Genomic DNA, 24,858 nt, shown 5'->3' with positions numbered 1-24,858 from the left:
CTGATGCAACCAGCCTGAGGAGCATCTATACTGGGGAGCACTGGAGCCTTTCCTAAATGTGAAAGAGAGTACGTGTCTGGAGGGAAAACTTTCTCTTGGAACTCCTAGATGGGATTTAATTCATCTACATCTGTATGAAAACGTAGATGATGTCATGACGGGACTGAGAGGTCAAGATCACATCAGTAGCCAGCAATAGGTGATCTAATAGAGAAGGTCAGTAGGTGTCAGCTGCACTTCCCCAGGGGGTTTGTAGTGGCCTCAGGTGCTCTCACCTTTGTTAGCTCATTACACAAACCTGTTGTGTAAGATGCCCAAGACCAAGTGAGCTGCAAGGTGGCACAGGGAGGGCCAGGCAGTCAAGTCTACCCTTAGGTTGTGAGCAAGCTCTTCCTCTCGGAAGCTCAGAGCACTCTCTTTGCCCTTGTCTAGTAAGCTTGTCTCCAAGATGACTTGCACAGGAACACATTAATCTTCATGGGACCTAAATAGACCCTGTGAGTTGGAACATCACGTGTCCTGCAAGCTAGATGGCTTCAAGAGAAGTCCTCATTACTAAAAGGAAGAGCTCCTTCACCCAAAACTATGCCTGATCACTCTCATAGGGAGAAAGCTGCAATATTTCTTTGGGAAGTCTTAAACTGATTGAATGACTGATGGAAGTGCTGGGAGCTTTTCAGAACCTGGCTGGGATGCCCCCCGCAAAAGCAAAACAACACCAGAAGGTGTTTTTCTTGTGACATGTTTTGGTTCTGTCACTGTGTGTAATTTTTGTGATCACTTTGTTTTGCCCAACTGCGTTGCTCTGGGCGCGATGGGGAGGAAAATCCATCTTTCAGTAAATACTCCTCAAGCCACCTGCTGTCACAGCAGATTGCTGCACGTCTCTCTGTTCTCAGAGAACAAGTCTGAAATTTCAGGCCATGTTGAACGTCTGCTGCTGGCCTGATCCACCTCACAGTGCAAAGTTTTCAGCATGTTCTGGATGCATTAAACAGCACTATAAATGGCATTAAACAGCTAATATAGAATGTGAAGCTCACATGCAAAGACTTAGAAGATTTGGATTTCCAAGCCAGAGGAAGAGGAATATCCTTCAGCAAAAACCCTTCTGCAAGGCCTTGCGTTTGTCTCTGTGAGACGCTGCAGCAGGAGGAGAGGCTTTTGCACTTTCCTGGGAAGAACTCAGGCACTGTGCACTAAGTGCTCTGACATGCACTGGCATCTTAACCCTTTTGCCACTGTACACGAAACCTAAGTGTGTTTCTGCATCCTCAGCTGCATCAAAAGCCTTTGGAGGCTTTATATTTGAACTCTGAGTTTCCTCTATTCTGCCTAGCCTTGCTCTGCAAAGACAGGGATTAGAAACCTTCTCCTGAGCTTCCCAGTGACTGTATCTATGTATGAAGCAGCTGACTTTGTAGGCAAAGGTTTGCCCATCTTTATGCCTGTCACAGCTTATTAATGTGTGGCATGACCACAGTGCATCTGGAAAGAGCCCAGCATTAACTGCTCGCTTCCTGGCCTTGTCATCCATTCCTTCTGCCAGGTCGTCTCCACTTCAGATCTGCTTTCTTTTGGATGTAATTTTTTTTAAAGTGACAGTACCCTCAAGGATTTTGGCAAAAGAAAGGCAAAATGGAAAAATCTTCCAGGTAGAACCTATTCTTCTGACAGAGCAGCAGCTGCTGTGGAGGAGAGCCAGAGGAGGGATCCTCTTTGGCGGAGTTTGCAGGCTGAGGATCAGAGCTTGTGCTTCTCTCCTTGCTTGGCAGCATAAGCTACCTCCCTGCAGAGAGAGGTGATGGCCAAATCAAGCCTGAAATGTGACATTCACAGCTCTAATTAGACATATGCAGTTCCACTTTGCCTCCAGAATCCAGGTCAAGCAGGTGACAATCTTCCAAGGCTTGCCAAAACGTGGTCTAGGAATCTCTTTGGTGCAGTGACCAGTCAATTCAGGACTTAACAGGTTCAGCATCTTTTAGATGCCTGCATTAAGGTGAGTTGAGCCAGTCACTTTCTCTTGGTCAGTGGGGAAGGGAACCTCCTGGCCAGCTCTAGGAAAATGCTTGCTCTGTGGAGCTGCAACGCTGGGAAAGAGAAATCTACCCAAGGAGGGAATAACATGCTTTCTCCCTACCTTTTGTCCTGGTGGGCTCCATCCAACTCTACTGCAATAGGCTGACCGTTTGCAGCTCTTCATAATTTATTAAATCTTTACTGAATATTTTAATAAGCACAACCACAGCAGAAAAAGAGAAAAGCTTGGTAGGCATTTCTCGTGTGTCCAAGGGTAGGATATGTAAGTTTGGAGTGGGGCTCTGGACAGGGACTGGAATGAGACTGCAGAAGATGACAGCAGCTAATCATGCACTTGTCTGGATTTCATGAGCTGAGGAAGCTCATGGCTGCAAGTACATGATGATCTTGAGGTTTTGCTGTTCTCATAAGCCGAAAGCCATGTCTAAGTTTTAAGGAAAGGTCTTTTTCCTTCATCTTCCCATCTCCTTCCCTTCCCCATTTCACACTGTTAATCACACTGGCAGGATGCCCTCCAGGCTGAGACTGTTCTGAGAGCAGGGTGAGAGGAAGATGCTGAGAGGGAACAGCAGGCTGTACATTTTTCTTCTCTAGCACAATTTAGCCATGATTAATGCATGTGGAAAATAATCAGTGCATTCGGCCTAATTCTGCAGAATTATTAAAGGGATAATAACAAGGGGAGAGGAGATATTTTACTGCTTTTATTACATTTTTAGGAAGGAGGGCAGGTGTTGTGTGAACATGGTCAGGTGAAATCAGCATCTCATATGAAAGCAGGGAGCAAATTTTGTCTTTCTGTTTCATTTTTTTTTTAGTGTTTTTTTTGTTTGTTTGTTTTGTTTTGTTTTTACCCCCAGAAAAGACATTTCTAGCCTGAGCTTTGGAGATCTTTTATTTTCGCAAACCAGGTCAAAAGAAGCTCGTTCATCATTAAAACAACACAGTCTGTATTAAAGGGAGGAGAGATTGTAAATGGAGAGTCTTTGGAAGATGGGATTATTATGCTTTACTGTGAGCTAGTGATCACTCTCAGCCTTCTCCTCTCCTTTCCATGTACTGTTCAGCCCCTACTGCTGATGGGGTCGGGCATAGCAAGTAGCTGATGGTTCCTGGGGAAAATGCACTGTGCAGGAGCTGTGTCAGGCAGACAGCTGGGAGGTGAGCACATCACAACAACGTGGTGCCCCTCTTCCTTACACACATCACCAAAGCTTTTTTGTTTAAAGTTAGGTCAGATGTAGCTACTTATAGTTTACTTACTGCCATGATCTCTGTTTATCCCATTACAAATGAAAACATCTTGTTTTATAAGCTGAAGTTTTCCAAACTTTCTTCCCATCAGGAGTTAAAACTAAATAATAAGATATTTGTTTACTGGAGAAACTGTAATATTTCTCTAGATTTTATATTGCACTAAATAAAACACAAAAAAAAGACTGATATGAAAAATATTAGAAAAGCCTATTTTGTGATGTTAGTTGCATTCCTTTCTGGCACGGGTAGGTGTGTCAGCTACTTCTTTTAATTGTGGGATTTTTATGACTTTGAATTTACGTTTAATATATTTTCCATTTTCTTGTAATTCCCATTTACCAACACAAAATTAAGACTTCTTGTCCCTGCTGAGCTTACTGCTATTAATTTTTTTCTTATTTTTCTAATTTTGCAAACTTTGATTAGGATTTTTTTCCCAGTAGGTTTCTGCAGGTGTTCGTGCCTGATCAGAGAGATTACTGCCCATAAATGCTTCATTTCAGAGTCCACAGATACCATTTAAGACAGAGATAGGAATCTTCTGATTTCTGAATCAAACTGTAAAGAGCAATTGGATGCCATGGCATTTAACAGTAAGGCTCTTAGGTATTGCCTTATCAGAGCTGAGAGCAAGGTTGAAGCTGCCTCCTGTTCTGCTGGAGAGCATGTGGTTGAGTGGGTGTCTTGCTGCCTTCTGGGGCCACTGGAAGCAGCGGGTGCATGAGGCTGCAGTGCTCGGCAAAGCCTTGGAAGTGGCACGTTAAGGGAATACCCTCACTGCCTTCCTGCCTGCCTTGGTGCTGGTGGTACCTCTTGGGGGACTGTGAGCATTCAGCTGGGAACTGGAAGTAGCACTGGTGCTGCTGTGAGGATGTGGCAGCCCCAAGGGCCTGGGGCACAATGCAAACCCTGCTGGGGTTTGGTTCCTGGGGGCAGCCCAGCCTCATTAGACCAGCTGTCACATCATGGTTGGGTTTCTTCTTTCAGATGCTCTGTAATGATCCCTTTTTAGTAGAGGATGGGAATTTGTCTTTGCTATTGACCCATCCTTGCCAATGAGGGTGCCCAGGCTTGGCTTTTAGGGAGCACAGGGAGTGGCACATTCTATGAGAGAAAAGGGTGCACTGCCCCAGAAAGTGGGGAGCAAAGCAAGGGGATGGAGGTATCCAGATGAACCTGAATGAGCTGGTGCACACAGCCAGGTCCTCAGTGTGCAGCTCTGTGCTGTGTACCTGAGGAGCAACTCTTCCCTGAGCTGCTCTCCTTCAGCTTGTTCCCTCATTGAAAGAAGTTAAAGAGAAAGTGATATCTGTGTTATCTTCCTACTTAGCATTAGGAACTGGCCTGGAGCTTTCCTATTTCATTCCCACAGGTCTGTTCTCATTTCAGGAGATGAGTTTCAGGGCAAAGCTCTGTAAAGGCAAGACCCCCTATCTTGAGAAAACTGCAATGAGGAGCCCCTGAGGATGACTGCACATAGAGGAAAGTGCAGGGAAAGAGGGAGTGAGAGTGAGAGTTGGACCTACACACCCATATGCCCCACAGGATGATGCTCTTATTACTTGCAGTTGTGCAGCTCAGATGCAAGACCCCATGGGCTGTGATAGTGGGGGGCTCAGTGCCAGACAAGCGTTCACTCAGCACCTTGCATGGGCACCATGATCTCTCTGCTGGATGGGGAACACCTTGAGTCCTGCCAGAGTGACTGTGACAGCAGAGGCAGGATTTCCCTGTGTGCTGAAGGAGATGGAGACAGTTCCCAGCCACCCTACAACCTTGGTGCTGGTGGCCCCTGTCCTGCAGAAAGGTTGAAAGAGCTGTAAGGCCACCAGGAATTTTGGAGAGGTATAAGGGCAGGAATCGTATTCCGCTGACAGTTTGGAAATTGGCTGAATGCTTTCTTCCTATCAGGTCAGCTTCAGGAATATGCTGTAGGTTTGGGGGTTGAAATGGATGTTACAGCTAATAATTTTAAGCTTTAGGAGGTAAGAACTAAACCTATGCTTGGCAGACATGAATAGCCTGGTCTAAGTGAAGAGGACAATCCCGTGGGCTCTGCCATGTGATGAGACTTCCTCAGAAGGTACAAAATGCTCAATAGCTCGGGGAAGAGCAGAGAGATGTTGCCAGGGGCTCAGCCCTTGGACATATTTTGACGAGGTGAACAGCAGTGATCTACTAGGTGGCCCAAATGGCGGCTCAGTGCTCCTTGCTGCAGAGGTGTCCAACCAGCAGTGGGAGCATTTCCATGAGACCGGGAAGAGACTGAAGACTGCATGGAGAGAGATGGAGTCCAACCCTGGTGCAGGCTTTGGGCCTCAGCACACAAGAACAAGTGCAAGAGTTGTTCATGCAGACGCTTTTCAAATGGGTAAATGACAATTGTCCCTGCAGGTTAGTCTGGTGACTGTTGAACGTATTAGAAAGGAAATTTGTTTTTGACTGTGTAACCTGCCCTTGCAGAGAAAACCTACTGAACTTTTTTTTCCCCCTCTCTTTCATGATAAGCCCATGAGCCTGAGGTGGTCACAGGATCACTTCAGTGACATCCTGACTCAAGCAGCTTGTTGCGCTGTTTGTAAAAGTCCAATTTTCTTTTTGAGGAAAATCAATACAGCTCATTACTTAGCCGAGAAAAGATCCCTGTGTCAGTTCCACTGGAAGGCAGCCCCTGAGTAGGCTCAGGCACTGTTTGTAAGCTGGACAACAGGCTGATAGCCTTTGTCTTGAATTATCTGTTCCGAACTAAAACTGCCCCACTGAGAAGGCCGATCAGCTTCCTGCAGACCAACAAAGAGCTGCTCAACAAGTGAATACCACCAGCCTTGGGCAAAATATGCACTGAGAAAAAAGTAACAACACAAAAGACACTTTTTTACGCCTTCTGTAATAACTAAGTTCTCATGCTGCTTCTTCATTATATCCTTTCTTCTGGGCTCTGGCTATGTCATCAAGTTTTTTCATTTCAGTGCTAAGACATGTGAGTTAGTGTTGTGAGGCCATATTGCACATGGAGGAAAGTGCAGGATAGCCAAATATTATTTTCTAGCCTGTTTTGAGTGGTGAGACAGAAGTCAGGTGCTTGGCCCAAACTTTTGATGAGTTTATGCGAGTGCACAAGATGTTTTAAAGCATCCTTGGAACCTGAGAGGGGCTTGAGCAGTGTGGTAGACAGTACCCTTGCCTACTGTGTGTATGTGTATGGCCTTGAGGACCACACTGGTCAATATGTTTAACCAGGACAAGGCCTGGGGGCATCCTCACCTGCATTCCCCAGTAAATGCATACCACTCATATGAATATATAGCTATAGTGAAAATTGCTCCTTGCTGCAGCCCAGCTTCAGAATCCAAGACTCCAATACCTTCTCAGAAGTTTGCTAGTTTAAAAATTTGGAGGAGAAATTTCTCCTGTATGAAATGGAGAATGGAAAAAAATGCACATGGGCAGCATTGGTTCATCATTGGTCTGTTTCCAGTTTTTCTCTATACTGAGACCTTGATATCATGAGCTGTCTTTAAGAATTTATTCCAGATTGTAGATAATTTTGGGTTGTAGAGCCTATGAACAGATGACACTGCTTATATTACGAGGCTCCTCTGGTGTTTGATGATGCCTATGATTGCAGTGCATATAACATTATTGTTTGACTGCAATTGCAATAGCATGGGTGGTGTTATGCCTGACTAGCTGATTAATCATCTGGAGCAATGAGTAAATCTCCCCCTCTTTTACAATAATTAATATGTACAGCTGAGTCGCAGCTGGCAGAGTATGGAAGTGATCAAGGCAAACAGAGAGGTATTTGGCAGCTTTAGGCTGCAGGAAGGATGAGTACATGGAGCTCTTGGGGCAATTATTCCCTCTGTGAAGTAAGCTGTAGCTTGAGCCAGCCCTGAACCACCTCAGGGAGCCGAATTTCTGTGGTAGGTGGCCAAACTCCAAAGACAAGTTGGCCCAGTCGGAGTCATAAGGTTAAGGTTATGTATTTTGGTGTGTAAGGATGCTCAGTAATGCCTTATCCTCCCCTCTTGAGGCTCCTGCTAGGTGCTGCCACTGTCTTTCTCCCATCCCAGCAAACGTATGGCCTATTTTTTTAGGACCAGACATCAGAAGCAGAATGCAGTGGAGACTGAGTGGATTGATAGGTGTGCTTTCTTGGAGGATTTGCAAGCCTATGCATATACCCTAAGTACATATATGCCCTTAGTGTCGCAGGGATCTTTGCTTCTACCCTTCCTCTTGTTCTGTTTGATCTTGCTCCAGAGCCTCTGTTTACCTTCCCATCTTTTCCTTTTAAGACTAAACATTCTTGAGCAGTAATTGTCTCTTCCCATGTGTGTGCACATTGCTTACACCAGTCATAACTAAAACCCATGTTGTGCTGCTTAAAAGGTCTGGCTTTGATGATGGACCTATTTAAGACTTTGGGATTCAAAGCTCTTTCCTCTTTGCAGTGGTTAACCAGAGAGCCCTTTGCCAGTATGTCTGTAGCTGCCCAGGAGCAAAGGAGGAAAGAAATTCATTACAACAATTGGATTAAATACCTTCTGTGCTGAGGACCTGCCATGATGGCTTAGGGCCACTGCTGTCTTCAAGCAGGTGGAGTGGCTTTCTGGTTCTTCTTGGAATTTGGGTCACATACATTCAGGCAACAGCAGTACAGATTGTCTGAAAGCACCTTATGGTTTTGCTTGTGAGAATTTACAATTCAAATCAAGTAACATTGCAGCCTCTCTTTTCCTCATATGTTGATTTTCTTTGCTCTCCTGATACAGCAAAGATCAAGATGAAATATTAAATGTCCTCCACAATGTAATTACATATGGCTGGTTGCAATCAATTCCCTCTGCCTCATGTAGTTCGCTATTGCTTTTCCCTTTCCTTCCCTTCCTGTAAAAGACATTGGGCTTTGATTTGATAAAAGATAAAGACTTTGATTTCCACCTCTATCCAAGGAGAACTGAGCTCCCAAATCTGAGTTTTCACAGAATAATTAGTTGCTGGAGACAAGAAGACTCAATGGAAATGCAACTGTACAGCTTAGTGGACACTGCAGGACAAGGAAGAGAGGACAGATGCTGGTGCTGATGCTACAGTGGATGTTAAACCACTTGGTAAAAGCAGCGAATCAGCAGCTCTGAATCTCTTCTGCCAGAGATATGATTTAACCCTGCAGGACACAACTGTGTTCCCATCTGTGTCAATCTCTGCTTACATTAAGCTGAGTTTTTTCACGGACTGAAGCCAAGATGGAGAGTTTTCACATACTATCAGGCAGGCGTGGAAGAAAACCCAGAGCACAGTAGGAGTGAGGCACCAAACAGCCCCCCAGTCAACACTCTCTCCTTTGGTGCCTCTGTCCTGAAGCCCCTCTGACACTCCTGTGATACAGGTGCATTAAGACCACAACACATTTCTTCGAAAATTACTCAGACTTTTCACTGCACTTTAGTCTTTGCCTTACCTGTCTGAGCCTTACACATTGTTGTTTATGGCTGCTCTCAGAGCTGATGTGGCTTTGTTTGTGGTACAGTCATTTTTTACTTTCTTATTGCTAGTATTGCTTCTCCTGTTTTACATATTTTCCACATCAATCTAGAAAACCAGAGATAACTCAGATGAAAAGGAGTCAATTATGTGGTGCCTGGGATACTCGTAGTCTGGACTTTATGACCCAGGAAGTTTCTCCCTGCACTATGCTCCCAATTTGTTGGATTTATTTTTTTTTCCTCATTAATATATACAAATAACATATCCTGGATACTCTGCAGTCAACAGCACTCACTTTATTGGCAGTAACTGACTTGGAAGCTACTATATCTCTGTGACTTTTCATATATATATGTCTGGTTTTTTCTTTCCATCAGCTAGGAATGTTTTTTGTTTGTTTGTTTGTTTTTCATTTTGCTTTTTTTTCCACTTCATCATCAATATGAAAGCATGCTGACATTAGATACTAGGCTGGACAACTTCTGAAATTAACCTAAGCTAGGAATTTTCAATTGTTTTCCATTTATATGATGGTATTTTCCAAAGCTTTCCTTCCCCCTTTATCCTTGGTTGGATGCTACTCCTGACACAGACAGGAGACAAGTTGGGTGAGTGCCGAGTCCCTGGGAACTCTCTGCCAGTGGCTGCTAGGAATGTCAAACTAGTGATGCAACAGATTAAATTTACCAATGATGTATTGCTGTTGTCTTCAAGGAAGTCTTCACCATGAACAAATATCTCCTGTTAGTGTGACTGCAATGGTCAATTCTTCCCCTCTGAACAGCTTTCTGTCTAAAATGGTGAGCAGCCAAGCAATAATGGTTGGGCTTAGATCACTTTCAAATTTTTAGTATTTTTTTTAAAAAAAAGAGGAGCAGAAGCTTATAAATTTCAGTATGAGAATGTATTGAGAAGCAGAAGGTTTGACTTAAAGTCACCATCCTTTTTGATTGAGTCTTAGGATATTATAAGGGAAGAATGTGCCTTATCAGAAAGTACTAGAAAACTGTCCTTCTTTTGAAGTTTTGTTTCCAAACACTGAAGCCCCATTGAAATATCCTATATATCGTGCAGTATAAGACTGTGTATTGTATAATTTCTGTACCAGACAAGATTATACACAAGTATTCTTCATTCTATTGTATTTGAAAGGAGATTGTTTATTACTTGTTCTTTATAACTTTTTACCAGGCAGAGGGCTCGTTTTGAATTTCTCTCCCTGTGTTCAATTATGCATGTATTTCTGCCCAAGGATTGGGAGCCAGTCCCGGACCTGAAAGAAGTACCTTGCCCTCTTTCTTATTGGCTGCTCCCTTTGGCAGTCACCCTTCCTGGGGGATGCTCTCAGAGTACTGGTGAGGGAGAGCTGCTCTGCAGACGTTTGCCTGCAGGCTCCAGGGCTCTTGCCCAGCAGACTTCACCAGAAGTAAAAATTACTTAAGGAAAAAATACAAATGATGCAAACACAGGATGTAACAGGAGGAATAGCCTTAAGTACTTTAAATTGAGGGAACTGAAAGTCTGCTCACTGCACCATGACATATTAAGCGAAGTCATTCTAATTAATCTTCTTTTAATATGGAATAATAGTCAGAGAAAATGCAACACAACCCATACTTCTCTTGCTAACATGTATCCAGGAGACAGAGTGAATTTAAAGTAAGGTGATCTTTGAAGTACAGTAGAAATAAATTCCTGAAAACAGCAATTGATCAATATGGAGAGTGGCAGGTAAAAGCAGTACAAATACCTTCTCTAAAAGCATTGGATGTAGTAATTCCCACAGGCATCAGGAGGCTGTTAGTTAATCACACAGCAAGGCACCATAAGCTTCACTATCTGGTAAAAAAAAAGAAATAGAAAAAAAAACAGAAAAAAGAGAAAATCTCTAAGCATACATCAGCAAGTGACAAATGTGCATGCTGGGGCTCTCTGGAATACGGGAAAGCCATGGCCAAGGCTGTGACTCATTCCTGAATGACCAGGGCACCAAGGAAACTGTTGGCTGGGTTTCAGAATGGAACTGGCCACTTGGCCATGGCATCTACCCCAGGTCAGCCTGGCACTGCCAGGGAGCTGCTTGGCAGAGTGTGTCGAGCAGGTTTTGAAGAGCCAGCCTGCTCTATGTACGTCTTCAAGGCAGCTCTCTCCCACTGACAATAGGTACAGTAAGTACAGGAGAGTGTTTACAGGGGACTCTGCCAGCCACTCTTCCTGGCTGGCAGGAGATTGGGTTTAACATCTTGCTAAGTGGGTCCCAGAGAGGCCAGGTATCCTCTGGGAAGGCTGGAGGAGGTCTGTGCAGAGCAAACTTGGCCATAACAAAGGAGCAAAAAATGGCAATGTCAAGAGCCAACCCATCAGATGTTAAACAGACTTCTGTGAGAGTCCATGTGCAATCCACAGCAAGTGTCACTGGTCCTGCAGGAGCAGGAACTCCTGTACATAACTTTGATCACCACTTTTCACATCCACCCACCAAATATATAATGGAGATTATATTATACTCCCATGCAGAGATGGTATTGTGTTCATTATAGGTTATACTTTATTTCTGGCTGTATTATAAATTCTGGTTTATCCAGCTGTAAGTACAGATCAAGAAGCACACATAAGTGCTGAAGTTCAATCCCTGTTTTACCAGTTTTACAGTCTCAGAGTACCATCAGATGGGGTAAGAACGTCTCCTTGCTGACTACTGCTCACTAAGCTTCTTTCCTCTCCAATCCAACATTTAAGATCTTGTCATTTATCTATGCAAGCTCTGGCACCTGTAGAACTCTCTCTATGCTGATACAGCTCACTAATCTGGCAGAAAAAAATAGTACAGCAGAAAAGGGGTAGTTTGGTTCATGCTGAGTTAATGAGCTGAACTCAGCCCTGGCTTTGTTTGCATAGGCAAGCTGGAAATCTCCTTCCCTAGTGGCATGGAGCTAATTCTCATCTTTTTAGATCATTTTAGATCATCTCCTGCATCATTTTCTTTTGATGCAGGCAAGTAACCTGCAAGATGGACTATATACCTTTTGCCCCTCTCTACCTGGAAACACTTTTTTTTGTCGTTGCAGATGCAGCCAGGACTGAACGTTTCCTCCCCAGAAACGTGGAGCTGGGCTCAAGGGGTATAGGCTGCTTGAAAACTGGAAGAAATGTGCAGCACAGTAAGTGTTGGGAAGGGTTAACTATTAAACAGGAGTTAAATAAAGAAATAATTTTTTTTGCCATCTGATAACCGGACTGTCAGGCTGGGCACCAGTGGGTTATTTGTTTTCCCTTAGATTTGTATCTTCCAGATCTGTTTTTTTTAAATATTTTTCTTAAAGCAGTTATTTTTCAATGCACTGTGTTTTAATTATGTTTCCCGCATGAGTGCTGGTCTGGTCTAGTGATGCAGGGAAAAGCATTCCCTGTAGGGCGTATCCTCAACTCCAACCTCTGGGCTGCCCCAGCCTTGTTGTAGGGCTTAGTCCCTGTGGAGGGATCAGGACTTGGTGTGCTCAAGTAGGACCCAAGCAGGGAAACATCTCTGTCTGTGCACAGTTCCAACTACTTTCCTTAGAAGTGTCTTGAGAATATGGAAAAAGGGGCTGGGACTTGATGCTGATGCCTGACTTCTGGGCTGTGGAAATATTCCTGACAGTGGTTGCTTTCTCTTTGTTCAACCTTCAGCTGTTCGTCTTCTCTGCTGGCAAACCTTTTTCTTCCTTCTGCCTGAAGCCCCTCTGAAAACTGTCCCACAATTATTTGTCTCTATTTCCATATTCAAGCTCCATCTCTCTGCAGAAATGCCTGGAGAAAACTGCTTCCCTTGGACTGCAACTCACGAACTCACCCACTGTGTGATTCAAGGGCAATCTTAAAAGGCTACTGATACTCCGTTGTCTTGAATTATATCTATATTGCATGATGCAGTGGAAAGCTATCCAGTAACCCCTATTAATTTAGTCAGCACAGGAAGCAGTTCAGCCAAGCTACTGTGGGGCTACTGAAGGGTTCTTTTATCCCCTGTAGAAGATCAGCAGTGACAAATCTTAATCTGGTGGGTGCAATTAATATGTTCATCCAAAATTCAAGCTAAGCTACACTTTCCATAACAAACAAAAAAACTATCCTGAATAAATCCACAGATTAAGGAAACAAAGGAAAAATGTGAAGGCTCTTGTTTTACAATGTTGATTTTACCAATTGCACTGCTAAAAGGATACTTTGCATCTGTGTTTAATCATCAGGGGCTATTCACTGTGAGCACACAGATGTAATAGAGCCATTGGCAGTGAATGTGTCCAGTCTGATCCTGGAAACAGGAATCTCACTTTTAGGGGAGGGGACATCTGAAGTGGCTTTACCCAAGGAAAGGTGCGTGTGTGTGAGAAGCTCTGAGCTGGACAGGAGTCAGTGCATGCCCAGATTGTGGGAGGAGCTGTGTGTGCTCGTGACTGCAAAAGAAGTAACTCCTATTCAAACACTCAAGAGGTTCCTGGGATGAAGGATAACTGAAGGGTCAGGAGTTCCCTACAGTGAAGAGTCTCTTCCTATCCCATTTTATTAGTATTCCCCATGGTTCCTCCATCTGTCATAGTCTGCATTAGACATGAAGGGATGAAATGACCCTTATCATTTCCCCTCCCAGTCTAAGTGAGAACTGTTTGTGCTTTGTTTGATTAAAACATGCTGTGGTTGTTTTCAGGACTTACTAATACCAGGATTAATCTGAAGCTACTGTACAAAGAGTTCATTCTGGTACCTCTGACAATAGGCTTACTGTGACACTGGTTTCAGTTTCTGTGCAACATCTGGGCTTAAGTACAGCATGGTAGAACTGCACCCCTGTGCATTATCCTCTCATCAGATAAAACAGGGACTTGTCCTTACTTAAACAATCCCTGGAAGAAAGCAAAGCTGAAGCACTAAGCCTATTATGGATCAGCTTGCAGTGAGTATTCATCGATTTTAGGAAAGTCTTGCATGAGACCAGAAGAGTTGTGAAGGAGAGAACCATGAAGCAGAAGACTGACTCATTTCTGCCTAAAAAGCTGAAAAGAGCAAAAATACCACAATTACAGCAAATCTCTTTTGCCAGGCAGCTTGGCATCATGAGCAGCAGACAGCACAACTTTCCTCCAAGTAGGTACAAATGGACAGCATGACAAAAGCAGTCGATAAAGGACCTTAGGCTAGGGCCCATTCTACTCTTGAGCAATGGTAGAGACTATGTTTGGTCATGAAATGTGGAGGCGTCACCACATTCCAAGTGCTGAGTGCAATTCGGGATGCAGTAGATCTCTTCTAGGACATGTGTGTGGGGAAATGTTTCCCAGAGCCGGAGAAATTTCAGCTTAAAAATTCCTTCTTGTCTTACTCATTGTGCCAAGGAAAACACAGCACAAGGGCCAGGGAATCTCACAGCAGAAGGAAGCAAGTCCACGAATGAGTCCACTGTAGCATCCGTAATGGTCATGAATGCATGCTGGCCCTTCACATGGGGAGAACTGGAAATGGCTTTGGACACAGCTCTGCCCTGTGGCTGGTTGGTATTGATGCCATCTCAAAACAGAAGATGGAGAAAGCGGCACTGGCCTGCCAGGCTTGGAAATACTGGAAGAGAGAAGGTAAAGGAAGGGAGAGTGGAGGGACCAAAGGAGGCAAGGAAATATGTAGGTTGAATACCTTTTAAAGAAAGTCTTACATCAATCCCTGTGTTACTGAACCAAGATAGTCAAGCGAGAAAGTCATTAGAGTTCATTACCCCTAGCAACCTGTGGCCATTAATTCTCTCTGGCAGCAATAGCTAATGTTGCAGCAACATCTAGCCTATGGCTCTGCACACTGGAATGTAGAGACACAATAGGGTACAAGTACGTGCCTCATAGATGTTAAGGAAGTTGAAGAAGATAAAAATGGTGCCAAGAAGAAAAGAGCAGGTAAGTGAGCAAGGTGAACCACAAATCATTGACAGCTATTGCTCCTCCTGGCACCAAAGGTCAGTAGTGCATCCACAGGAGAAAACACCTCTTCTGGGAATGACAGGCACCTTCTCTATGTCGCCACATGAATTCTCAGTCACAAAGCTCCTTATTAGCTTAGTCCTTAAATGCTCCAGTAAGGAAATTAACCTGATTAATCAACACTCCTTCCTATACTGAAATGGCTCAGGAAGTGCTGAGTCTGCTTTAAACCAAAAACTTGCCACATTTTCCTCATTACTGCAAAGCAGGATGGTACCTCTCATGTAACAGCCTGAAAAGGGGATTTGTAACCAGGTTTTCTATACCATTGCTTTCAGGACCACTCTGGCTGTCTTCCTGGGAAAAATAAATATCCTGGCACCCACAGCTATCAATCCATCTTTCAGATCCCTTTACCCCCTAGAAAACTCTCCTGTATGCCTTGTTGTTTAGGGTTTTCAGACCAAATCATAGGTGATAATCGAGATTTCAATAACAAAGTATCTTCAAAGGGCATACCTGATCTTTCCCTCTGATAACCATGGAAGTCTGCTTAAAGTCCCCCTCTCCCCCCCCCCAGCTCTGGTTATGGAGACTAAGAGAGAGGAATGCTCTCTCACAGAGTGTACCCGTTAGCCACTCTTGATCAAAGCCTGGATCAAAGCCTGGCAGTTGGTATCCATCCAGAAGCAAACAAATAAATGCACAGGTGGAGAAATGAGGATCTGAAATTTGCCCTTGGGTAGACAGTCTTCTATGTCAATACTGTGAGTATTCTCAGCTGTTAAGTAAAAGCTGAGAGGATAAATCCCAAATATAAGAAATTAAAATCAATAAACTCACTGAGTCCTCCATGTCACAGTTCAGGCTCATAAAGAGATACAGCCACTAAATCCCTACAGTGCTGCTTTCTCTCAATTGCACACATTAGGAAAAGGAAGAAAAGAGTTATATGAAACATTTGTCTGGGTATAGGAATCAGTTATCTTAATGATACAATATCAAAAGGAAATATTGTCTCATTTAGACATCTACCAGCTACAGTCACTACAATGCTCCCAAAAGAACGGTAATTATTCTCACAGATGCCTAGAAATTAAGAATTATACTTTCACTATGTTTAATATCCTAGCTGTGCTTTCAAGGATCATCTGTCTTAGTAAAGCTTTGGGGATCTAATTCAATTGCTTTTTGCCTGTCATTGCTTATTTATAAAACACGTGTCCTTCTGGTGATACTTTGTTCTAGTGGATCTCCCAGAAGCTGGAAAAACTGATGAACAAGACAGATGTGATCTGCTCACCATGCCTGTAGGACTGCATCCTGTCCTCAACTGTCTTGTTTTGCAAAACACAGACCACACCTAAAAAATGCATCTGCCTCAAGCTGATCATGCCACATGGTAGGGCAGAGGCACAGCCACCTTTTGATACTTTGTGCTGATTGTTCTGCTAAAATCAACAGCTACCTTGTGATTTTTCACCACAGCTAACAACATCTGCAAGGTGTGAGATGTTTGTTTACCGGTGTGCAGATAAAGAATAATTTATAATGGATTATTTACAAGATCACATTGTTATGGAACAGCTTTACCTGGAGCCCTAAAGTAACACCAAAACTGATAATCTATGCAAAGACAACTAAAATGCAGCCATTCCTCAAGTGAGACACTGTAGTGCTTGACGATGTCACACGCACGTGCCAATGATAAAGACAAAGTAATGTTTAGAGGATGAGAAGAAAAGTAGCCTGTTGATGTGGAACTGTGAGTAGAGCATTTTCACTTGGGCTTTACACATATCCAGTGTCTAGCAGCAAGGAAAAAATGCCAGGAACAAGCCCAAGGACAAAATGCTATTAGGAGACTGCAACATAGGAAGGTAGGATCTTAGAAACTACTGCAAAGTGGATGTCAGGAGCCCAAGGAAGGAATGTTGGTGGTCCCACGGGGAACTGAGTTAGATACAGGACATGGAAGTGGTAGGGAGAGGAGAGGCACTAAACCCATTTCTGCTGTTAAGCTTATTCTACTGTGCTTCAACACAGCAATTGAAAATACTAGAACTATTAAAAATGGGCTCAATGTGAAGGTCACAAATACTCATCTTGAATTTTATGCCTCTCCTCATATGCTTAAAATTAACTGTATGCTTAAGTTCTTTCAGGATGGAAATGCTAATTGATAGGCAACATCAAATTTCAGGCTAAAAAAGTGTGCAGATTCTTACCATCTTTCTATAGAAAACAAATAGCAATGTCTTTCAGCCCTGAAAGTTACCTCTCTCAATAGTCTAGAGTATACTGTTCTTCTGATTAACAAACCACAAGATGTATTTCTTTCCAAACATCTGACGCTGTGTGAATAATTTTCTTAATCAAAAAGAATATGCAGGAAGCACATATTTTATCATTGTCGCCATGATAGCTGTGAATGATTGCATTTTTCTCTCAACTACTCTTGTGGTTTTGTACAATTTTAGGAAATACACAAAGAAATCATTCTGGAGATGGTTTTAATGGGATAGTATAGAAGTTTGGATTCATCTGACTGCCAGATGCTGAGTCATAAAGAGAGAGAGAGATGGTTCAGAGGTAATGGATTATGGATAGAGTTTGTAGGATTCAGTATTTATTATTCTTCAAAATCATTGATTTACATCAACAGTGATTTTGCTTGTCCAAGATCACTGTCAGTTATAATTTCTGGTCAATGTGGTAGAGCATCTGACCCTGGCACAGCAGCAGCACAAGCTGTACAGCTGCTAGTGCAGGTCTGAGGGCAAGAGGGAGAGAGACAGAAAAAGCAGCCAGTGCATGTAGGAAAAAAACAGCCTGTGCTGTGAGTCTGGAGAGTGAATAAGGGAAAAAATGGATAGTTTTTTAACATTTATTGATTAAATCCTGCCCAGTCTCTTCATGGGGCACAGCTGGCTGCTATAAAAGTAAAAAGCCAGCACAGATCAACAGCAGAACTGTGCAGGGAGGAGTGCAGCTGCATGGCTTCAACAAATCTGGTGGTAAATGTGTGTGTCAGAGCAAAAGCTCTGGGCTCTCCCAGGTGCTCCCGGGGCTGTGAGCTTGGTCTTTATCACTGAGCTAGGGCTATTGGTCTTCAGGGAGGCAGCTGCTGTAAGGAGAGATGGAGCATTTGACTCCACCTCCCATTAGTGTAGGATTCAAGCCATGTCACTAGGCTGGCTGGATTTCTCTCACACTCACATGCATGCACACAAAACAAAATGACGATGATGGCAAAACACAAGATGGGAAGTGCAGCTGTCAGGAATTTCTTGGTTCACATGAGGAAGATGGAGAGTAGCCAAGAGAATTGAGAGAGGGTGGGTAAATCCCTCATAAAGAAAAACAAAGTAGACAGAAATCCTAAACACAGGAGGTCTTTTAAGGCTTGAGAAAGTGGAAAGAAAAGAAAATGGTGTGGAGGCAGAGGATGAGAAAAAAGAGAGGAAAATCAGAGAGAAGCTGGAGAGTTATTGATGCTGCAGGATCACAGACCTGATGGCTGTGTGCTAATTGTGCTCAGTTTATAATAAGCCTCTAACTTCAGCCCCAGCTGCATTCAGATGAGCAGAGAGCACATTTCATAGCACTTGTTAGGGAATGTTGTTGTGCTACTGAGACATAGGAAATGAGCTAGTGGTCTCTGTGTCCACCTTCTAGCAGGAGTGAGCTGCCACAAAACCACAAGTTATGAAGTTTCCAAATGATCTGATCTGCTCAAACTCCATTTTAATTTCTACTGGAGAGCTGTGAAACCAAGTCCTCAGATAAAGATGGGAGTGAATCTGGATGAGGCAAGTAGCTGTGGGCAACTAGAGGGATATGATGAAGAAAATCACTCTGGTTGCTAAATCTACCCATGCAAGGGAAATAATTTACAACTGCAGTGTCGTAGTGGCCTCTAAAATATGTGCCTGACAAAAAGGCTACTTAAAATAAAAGGCATTTGTTAGTTCTGGAACAAAGCAGCAATATAAGTTCAGAGACACTTCTGAGGACCCCAGAAGGTTTCCTTTGCTGTGCTTCCATTTGTAATAGAGATACACACGGAAAAGAGGACTGCAGGAGCTGCAGTTGTAATTGCTATATGAGGTTGCTGGAGCTGCATTCCTGAAGGAAGAAAGGTCCAGGAGAGGTCAAGAGTGGAAGAGAAGCAGTTCGTCTTAAGCAAGAGCATGAAGAGCTGACTTGGAGGGAGCCCCTTGGAGTGGGTCTCAACCCACCTGGTCTTTGACTGCCAGGTTAAATCTGAAGGCCAGTCGCCTGATGGAGGATGCTGTGTTCACTTTGTAGCTGTGCCTGGTAGACCCCCAAAGTGGGACCATAGGACAGAAAAGTCAGTGCCAAGCACATGTTTTTCAGTGTGCCTTGATTTCTCTTTTGTAAGTCTTCAATTTGACAGCTGAGAACTTAATTAACATTTCACTGTGCTAGAGTACTTTTGTCTCTAAGCTTGGCTAGGCATATGCCTGAGCCCAGACCAGTCCAAGGCTTGCTGCTCCTCTGGAAGTAATGATTCCACATAAGGTAGTGTGTGCAGACTGCAAACCAGTATATGTTAGGAGATGGCTATGGTATGGCTCATCCACCAGCCTGAAAGAGCCAGCCTGGGGTTAGTATCATCAATGACAATTCACACACAGGAATTCCTCAAGTTTACCTTCCTAGCTATCCTAGGCTATGGATAAGCTAGTGGGAGATAGCTCAGTATGCCTTTTTATCCCAAAATGTCTCACCTAACAGAGATAGCCTCACAGACTAAAGTAGATGGCACCATTACAGGGAAAAAAGCAGGGACATTTTATAATGGAACCTGTCTCCAGCCTGCTATTTGAAGATCTGTTTTGAAGAGTAAAATGTGTGCAAATATGTCCTCTACAAGGTAAGCCATTTCTGTCCCTGCCTTTTGCATGAGCATGATAATTGTAACTCCTTATCTGTACTGAAATGCACCTGTCTCCCTCTTGTCCTCCCTCCCTCTCCTGAGTTCTCAGTCCCAGACGCCAAGTTCTTTCAGTCACTTATCAGGCAGGTACGTATGAAGTGCAGCGTTAGTTCAAGGACATGTACTAATAAAATAAACGTATCACAAAAGGCACCACCTGGTCAATATGCTTAACGTTTTCTACAGCAGATAAACTCAGAAGGAACTGATGAAGCAACAACTATTGTTATGTTTACATATTCATCCACTCAGTTGAACAGGATTCATCCCTGGTCAGTCCTCCCTTGCTGTTATATCACTCCAGGAAAGTGTGTTTTATTGCACTGCCTGTGAAACCTGGCTATTAATAGGGGCCTAAAGTGCATGAAATTGGCCACTGTCAGTCCTATTAAGATGCATAAGTGCATATTACTGATTTTGCAGTTTGTGTGTAATTTGAGCCTTTCAAATTTCCCTTGGAAGCCTCAGCTTAGTTATGTGTCCTCTCCTCAAGCAAAGGTGATGAAGGTCAGGGAAGTGCTATTGGACTGATTGCTGTAAGGTGTTGTTGGGGTTGAAACTGTACTTGAGTTCAGGACACAAACTACCAGAGGCTGTGAAGGTGTGTTGATGGAATACCATGGCTGTTGTTGGTGACAGCTATTATGTTAGATTGGCTATTTTTCCAACCCAGTTCAGCTCGCAGCCCACGTGATGACAGCACATGGCAGCTTTGATCTGTACTTTTAACAGGGCAGCTGGAGAGGACTCCAGGCTAACCTAGGCCATTTTGAGGGCTTACTGACAAGCCTCCACCATGTGCTAAAAGATACAGTCTTATCAATCATATCTCCATCTCATCAAATAATGCTGGTTTAAGAAGGAACCATCAGAAGACAGTGTGCCTCCCTGTCTTGTGTTTTGCCTGACCACACTGGGATTGCCTATACCAATGAGTGGGTGGTTCTAGCCTGGCTGAGCATTTTTCCAAGCAACAGATCTGGGTAAGGACATGCTAGCAATATGAAAATCACTTTTCACAACAAAACTACGTCTTCAGGGAGGGAAAATCATGGTCTTTTATGGGAACATTGGTACCTAAGATATATATACTTGGACTGTGATGCTCATAGCATACTACAACACTCCTCATTTCTGGGCATAGAAATTCTGAGAACCCTGATCACCTTGGCATGAATTATTGAAATAAACAGAATGAATGCTTAAAAACAAGAAAATGTGCCTGTGATCCAAGGTACTTTTCAAGCATCTCATTGTTTCCTTCTTTACCGTATTGCCTGCTGCATCCTGAACACTGCAGATAGTCTTTAATTCCATTAGCTCTGTACATGAATGCTTAAGCTGACCACCAGCATCCTGTCACTAGGAACAAACTTCCCTAAGGTGAATTATTACACAATTATGGAACCTTTTCTGAGGCATTCAGTGCTGATCACTGTGTGCAGACAGGACTTTGGCTGATAGGGACTACTAGCAGGGCAATGTGAAGAAGAATCTTTTCTTGGACCTGTCTTGAGTAGGAAAGCAATAGTATTAAGTTGTTCATACTGAAATAAAGTCATAGGTTTTGCTTTTTATCTTGAAGAAACTGCAATTCAATATCAATTTGGATGTAACATAGGAAGGTAATGAAGAAATCAGAGAGAGCAGTAGGATCTGAACAAGGTTGGAGCAAAGAGGCATTGAATAATTTCTCTTTCCTATTTTCTGGAGAATGTGTGTTATGTCAACCTACTTTATGTTTCCTAACAATATTATGATTAATGTTACTGATACTGTAATCATATATATGATGTGTGGGACTAACAGAAAGAAAAGGGGTTTCCTGTAGTAATAAATATGTTACCAGACCAGAAATGGTCTTGGATTATGGAATCCAAGAAACACTTTGTTTCTTTCTACTTGTCTTTTTGATCTAGTATTAAAATAGATCATCGCTCTGCCACACAAACTGCTGTGCAAACATACCACAGCAGACCTTCAGCTAAGGTGTCACAGAGCCATCATTTTCATTGGAAAATCAATATGATGTCTTTCTACCAGCTTTTTGATACTTTTTACCTGGGACGGACTTCTCAAACTACATGAAGGAATGGTTTAGTGGGATGTGGGAAGAAGTGATGTGTGATGTGGGGAGATGATGACTCACGGACATTTTTTACTTTGTCGAAAACAAGTTACACACTTCACCTCATTAGGAAATGTAATTTCTCCTTGGGATTTGAGGGAATTGAGTTGTTTGGAGATCTTTGTGGAAAGATGGGCTAGTAGCTGATAGTAGTTTTGCTGTAGGAAAAGAGGAAGGTTGTGTATGTGTGTGAGTGAGATTATTATCTCATATAATTCTGGGTTCATTGACCATCAGTGGTGTTAATACTGACCCCTTTTAGCATTGGGAAAAAGGGAGGGAAGGCCAAGCTTTAAAAAAAAAAAAGGAAAAATAGTTGGAAAGTAGTTACATGCAATTGAGCGCTTCATCACCTGTCATATAATGTATCACAAAGCCCTTCTTCATGGATGTTGAGAGATTTATGAAAGGGAATGAGTTGGAAACAGAGGAGAAAGTTGCAGATTGTGAAGTCCACCGTCTGAGGGAAGCTGGGTCTTCATCCCTCACTCCTGCCAGAGAGCAGGCTGCTACGTGTGAGTCAGATCTATTCTGGTAAGTCAGCCTGGATCAGATATGGGACAGAAAAAAGCTGCTCCTCCTGGAGCACAGTGTTATCTGGTGGGTACAGCTACAAAAAAGAGATATAGCCATTCTGGTCAAGAGATATATTAACTCTTCATCTCCTTCTGCTTCATTTCATGGAATTTGTACAAGGGCTGTGCTCACTTCCCAGACAGCCTGCTTGTGAAGGAACTCAAGAAGCCAGGGCAGTTGTTTCCTTTCCTGAGACAGAAAATGCCCTCTCTAAGTCTTACAGCCCAGGTTAGTCCAGGAGGCAGCAAATATGAAAAAGTCATGTGGACCTCTTCACTGTGTAGATGTAGAGACCTGCAAATGATAGATGTGGGCAAATGGGGTCATCAAGGTGTACCCCTGAAATCTGGGTCAGAAGCCACATCAGCATGAAGACCACAGGCAAGGGCAGGGCTTCCCTCTTGCTTGCCTCCTCATTTCTACTAGGCAGAGTGCTCTGAATTAAGGGAGAAATGGAACTTTTTGGTATTGGAGATATCCTACAAGCCAAACCAAAATAAAAGGATACGAGGGGTTTAATAGAGAATAAGCTTCTGCACAGCTGCAGACTCCATCAATCATTACGTTCTTGGCTCTCATTTTGTAGTCAGACCTTTAAAGTCAGCTTTGGTTTATTTGACATAATTACTATAATAGTATCCATCAGCTTGTTAATGTAGAAGGCTCAGGTATTTGGCATTCAGGTCAATATGTCATACATAGATATTCCCTGTATTTGCACAGTGCTTGTTAGTGTAATGGCTCAGGAATGGACTAAAGTCATATGAATAATTTCATCAGGGCAAGATTATTTAGATCTGCTCACCCCCAAACTCACATTATTTTTAAAAGCCATATTTAAATTCACAGGAAGCAGAGAAGACTGCCCATGTGAAAGGCTGCCTCACAGCAATCTGGAGTTTTAAAGAAAGTAACCCTTTGAGAAGGTCTAACTTCATTTGTAATTTCTTTGTCTCCAGCTCAATGGAGCACGAAAAAGATCCACTTCCTCTCTCAAACCCAAGTACATGGGTGAAAGCTAACTCAGAGAAAAGCAGCAATAATAGTCTCACAGACCTGTGTGGTGAAAAGTGTGGTCATATCTCGGTGTCTACATTAACAATTCAATCCCTACCAAGAATTTAATATGCTAGTCAATGCTCATCTCAGGTTTATAGAGCTATGGAGAATTATAATGGGTCCATAAATACCCTTCCCCAAGTCACTGTTAAGACTCTTAATGGTTAGGAAAATATTTGAATTTTCTGTTTCAGGCCTTTGCCACTAGGCTCATGTCATTTTTGTTTGCCTTTATAGATACAAATAAAAAAATCTGTGTAATTGTCACTAGCAAGAAATTTATATAATGAGAGTTCCTTTTCTCCAGAATAATTTCCATTTTGCCACAGAAATAATTTTTTTTTTTGCATAAATATTTGAATGGGAGTTTTTTTGTTATTCTGGAAGAGACAACAATACCATTGCCTTTTCTATGCAAAAGAAAATCAGTCAAAGAAGAAGTTAAATGATTTATTGGTTTCTGTTAGAGTAGTGATGAAAGGTATATGCTGGCAGATGTGACCTTGGAGGCCAATGTTCTGGGCATGCTGGAGTCCCATAGGACAGAGGAATAGGACCAAGCATGAGAGAACAGGCTGTCCTTTGGGCTTTGGACTGTCTTGGGTCACAGGCTGCCCTATGCCTGCAATGTGCTGTGCACACTAAAATGTGCTTAAATATCCCCGTGTTTCAGACTGCAGGGTAAGGTACCTTTGAAGTGCCTTGATTTATTTGGTATGAGTTATAAACCTGCTCCAGAACAATGCCTTGAAATTGAATTCACTTCCACTGGGAGGAGACAAGAAACTGAAGAAGTACAGTCACCTATGTGTATTACAACTAAATATTAATTTATTTACACATTAGTTTTTTGACTGAATTTCTCAGTTTCTCAGTCTTTTTGGGCTGTCTCTGTTCCTTTGTAGGTGTGTCCGTCAGCTCAGGGCATGGTCAGAGGAGTGTTGTTTAATAGTCTGTACACGTGAAACGATCAGAAACTTGGAGAGTGGTAAACAAGCAATAAGAAGTCAAGGTAAACACTTCACTGCCTTTTGAAGGGTCCTTATTGAAAACTAGCACGTAGGGTGAGAACTTTATCAAAGAGCAGATCATCACCATTAAACTTCAATTCAAAATATGATAGTGCTTCAGAGTTTTCAGCTCCCCTTAGCTGCATGTGTGACGAGATGATGGCTGTCTATTTTAAAGTGACTTGCAAGGCTTTTTTGAGATATTTGGGACTGAAAACTTTGGCAGAGTTTTCTTCTGATATGGACATGGTTACAAGGCTTCATAGTCTGCCTTCCTTCAAGATTTATTTAATACCCTCACAATTACTTTAAATGGGCCAGGAAGAAGACTGAAGTAGTGGATGTGGAGACCTGCCCACTATGCACAGTCCTGGATGGGAGCCT

General features: G+C 42.9%; 1 long non-coding RNA gene across 1 annotated transcript in view; it reads left to right on the top strand.

The window, feature by feature from the left end:
• Positions 1-24,644, top strand: part of LOC127476709 (uncharacterized) — a 31,062-nt gene extending 6,418 nt beyond the window's left edge. Inside the window, exons 2-3 of the long non-coding RNA XR_007906716.1 lie at positions 11,862-11,954; positions 24,370-24,644. This is a non-coding gene — a long non-coding RNA (uncharacterized LOC127476709). The remainder of the gene's footprint in view (positions 1-11,861; positions 11,955-24,369) is intronic.
• The last annotated feature ends 214 nt before the right edge of the window (positions 24,645-24,858 follow it).

The sequence above is a fragment of the Manacus candei genome, unplaced genomic scaffold, assembly GCF_025592945.1.
Source record: "Manacus candei isolate 608988 ecotype Guabito, Panama unplaced genomic scaffold, ASM2559294v1 h1tg000050l, whole genome shotgun sequence".
Taxonomy (NCBI): domain Eukaryota; kingdom Metazoa; phylum Chordata; class Aves; order Passeriformes; family Pipridae; genus Manacus; species Manacus candei.
The sequence above is the reverse complement of the archived record's forward strand: the minus strand, read 5'-3'. Positions and strand labels throughout refer to the sequence as shown.